Consider the following 3,558-nt stretch of genomic DNA (forward strand, 5'->3'; position numbering starts at 1 on the left):
GAGGGTGGCTTTGAGAATAGGGACACCCCCTCTTCCGAGTGCGTGGGGTGGGGAAGGGGGGGAGAGAATGGGGGCGCAGTTGAAGGAGCGAGGGGAAAGGGAAGAAAATAGAGGAGAAAGCAGAGAGGGAGGCCTCTCATCTCTGGGGTCGCTACCGGAGTTGAAGCGGTGCGGGAAGGGGAGTCCCGGTCCGGCCGGAATTGAGCAGCTGGATCAGAAGAGCCCAAACTTCGCTGCGCGGAAGGAACGAGTCGTGGGACTGTGTTTGCAGGATCGTGATGAAAGGGACTCGTTCGCGTGTCACGAGCTGCCTCATCTCTTGGAGCGAAACCCCTGCCAAGCTGTGCCACTGACCAGAGTGAAGAGCCCCCGAAGGAGTAATCTCTAAGCGTATTGCCTGTGATTTGGTCCTATTGATACATCACCTGGTGGCGAGAATACAGAATTCACGGAGAAATCTGCACACGCAGGTGTAGACGCTCAAGAGCGTCATTCTCTGCAGGCACGGTGTCCAGGCTTGGGCTTCTGGTGACCCCACTCCTGGGTCCCTGGCCGCAGCTCCTGCGTCTTTCTGCTTTCCCGCAGTACCCGCCCCACCCCGCCCGATCCGGCAAAGAGATGAAGAGCTCACTTAAAAAGTTATTTTATACGTCCTTGTGCTTCCTCGTGACTATTAGTGTGCAAATTGGAATTGACAGACCGGTCATCATAACTCACACATCTAAAGCTCTTCACAATTATGAAGAATCTGAAGGGAGGAGATATTATTCCTGGTTTAAAGTTGAGAATTCTGTGTTTGAGGCAATTTAAGCGACTTTAAGCCCTACAGCTAATGTAAGAAGCAACATTTAAGTTTCGGTTTTCCGGTTGTGAAGTGCGCACCATTTCCACTGCACTGTATGCGGAGCATCTGTATAGATCCGTTGGGGGAAAAAAAGTATGTACGACCCCATGGAAGTCTACCAATGAAACTAATGAAATTCAGGTTCTCTAGCAGGAAGGGGTTCCAGGGAAATGTAGTCACAAAATTGCAAAAGTAAGATGCTTTTATACTTTTTTTTTCTTTAAAGATGTCTTCATGCTCCACAAAATTGGATATACCTGTGATTTTTCCCACCTCTGTTTTCAGTTGAGATGGATTTCATCTCTTTAACATACAAAATACCTATTGATAACTGGTTAATTTTGAGCATTGGAAGCATCATCACTGTGAATATTAAGCCACCTATAGTAGTATGCAAACTGCATATGTCTACACATGGGCATCATTGTTTAATCTGTAATTTAACCTAATATTAAAATCTAAATGTTTTCATTCATGTTCTCTGTTCCTAGATGTTCTGATGGGCACTGTTTGATATAAATGTGTGAGCCAATATAATTTAAAAATTTTAATAGCTACATTAAAATATTTTTAAAACAGATAAAGTTAATTGTAATGATATATTTTATCCAGTAGATCCAAAATATTATTTCAACATGTAATCAATACAAATATTATCAATGAAATTGTTTGTATTCTTTTTCATAATCTTTAAAATCCAATATGCATTTTATATTTACAGCACATTAAATTTTGTCTACCCACATTTCAACTCCTCAATAAAATTACAAGTCCACGTGTGGTTTGTGGCTTCCATAACCACAGTTCTAGATTGTCTAAGTGGAAAAAAAAATGATTTTTCAACTTATACATTGTCCATCCAATGGCCAAACTAAACACAATGATGAAGTAAATATAACTGATGGGTAAAGGAAGAAAATAATTTTGAACGAAATATATCATTCTTTTAATCTTAAACATCTATAAAACATGAAACATACATTTCTATAAAGTTAATATTCAAAACTTTCCAAATTAAAGAAGTTTTACAATAAACTCTCCCCTATATGTTTTTTAAATATGTTTTTATTGATTTTGAGAGAGAGGAAAGGAGAGGGATAGAGAGATAGAAACAGCAATGAGAGAGAAACATTATCGATTGGCTACCTCCTGCATGCCCCCTACTGGGGATTGAACCCACAACCCTGGGCATGTGTCCTGTCGGGGAATCAAACCCATGACCTCTTAGTTCCTGGGTGGCCACTCAACCTTTGAGCCACACCTGCTCATATATATATTGAGGTCCATAACCACCAGATTGTGAGCTTTTTTGTTTTGTTGGTTAATCGTTTTGTTTGTTCTACTGTTGACTTCTTTTGGATAAGCTCTAACATAAGCCTTCACCATCCCGAATCCTACTGTTTTCATGATCATATTTTGACATGTCTTCTGACTAACCCTTAATCATATGTTTTGTGTGTTCTTTTCTAGCGTGTTTTCTCGTTGCTAGAAAAGAATTGGCTTGGTGCTCCGATACAGTTTACCTGGCAAAAAACATCAGGAAACTACCTTGCAGTAACAGGGTAAGAAATCAGTGAATTTATAAAATCATCCTGACTCCAAATGGTTGTATGCCCACGTAACCACCCATCTATTCAGTAGAAGTTATTGTGAGATGTTTATATGGTGGGAAAAGTACTTACTGTCTTCATCTCCATTAACATCAGAGCTCATGGAACATTTTCCCCAGTAATAACTTTATAGATTCAAATTATGAAATTATGATGAGAGAACATTGAAAGCACTTTATGGCACCTAAACTTTTATATGCATAGAGAGATAAAGAAAAGAAACACCCAATCTTATTTTTGTGTTCTAATTGCTTTTAGAGCTGACCATATTGTAAGAATCTTTGATCGCCATGGTCAGAAAAGAAGTGAAATTAACTTATCTGGGTAAGTACAGAGTTGGATGAAAAACTTTTTCAAGCTTTGTTGCCTAAAAGATAAAAAGGTATTGTCTTAAAGCCACAATCAAATAGAATTTTATAAGATATATGACCTCGATCTCCTCTTTTGCTTTCTCCATGTGCAAAGTATTTTTTTAATATCATAAGTAGTTAATGAAATATGTAGATAAATAGCATATGAGTTAGAGTTTAGAAACACCCATATATTCATAGAGAAGCTTAAAGGCAGGATTAGAAATGATTTCATTTGAAAGAATTCTTATGTAATTATAAACATGCCTTAGATGTGCCAGCTGTATTACTATATTATCTCCTGCCTAATAAAAATAGTTACTTTCACATACTTTTTAAAGGACAAAGACTTTCTTATATCTATACTGCCAGCAGTTGGACATCCTTAGCGCTGCCACGGAGGCAGGAGAGGCTCCCGCCACTGCGCTTGCCAGCCGTGAGCCCAGCTTCTGGTTGAGCGGCACTCCCACTGTGGGAGTGCACTGACCACCAGGGGGCAGCTCCTGCATTGAGCTTCTGCCCCCTGGTGGTCAATGCACGTCATAGCAACCGGTCGTTCCACTGTTTGGTCGATTTGCATATTACCCTTTTATTATATAAGGATGGAGCATTGAGGGAAAATGTGCAACAACCCTTCCTCATTCATGCACAGAGCCAGTGTCCGGGGCTGCTTCTCTCCACAGCGCCCACAGGAGACACTGCACCCACAGACCACCGAGGTGTGGGCACTCCTCCCTCCCCAGCGCCCACAGGA

At 40.6% G+C, this 3,558-nt stretch overlaps 1 protein-coding gene across 1 annotated transcript in view; it reads left to right on the forward strand.

Annotated features, from left to right (window-relative positions):
• WDR19 (WD repeat domain 19) overlaps window positions 1-3,558 on the forward strand; it is a 79,535-nt gene that overhangs the window by 10,491 nt on the left and 65,486 nt on the right. Inside the window, exons 2-3 of the mRNA XM_006759287.2 lie at window positions 2,315-2,406; window positions 2,713-2,778. The gene's annotated coding sequence lies outside the window, so the exon portion shown is untranslated. The remainder of the gene's footprint in view (window positions 1-2,314; window positions 2,407-2,712; window positions 2,779-3,558) is intronic.

The sequence above is a fragment of the Myotis davidii genome, unplaced genomic scaffold (genome assembly GCF_000327345.1).
Source record: "Myotis davidii unplaced genomic scaffold, ASM32734v1 scaffold235, whole genome shotgun sequence".
Lineage (NCBI taxonomy): Eukaryota > Metazoa > Chordata > Mammalia > Chiroptera > Vespertilionidae > Myotis > Myotis davidii.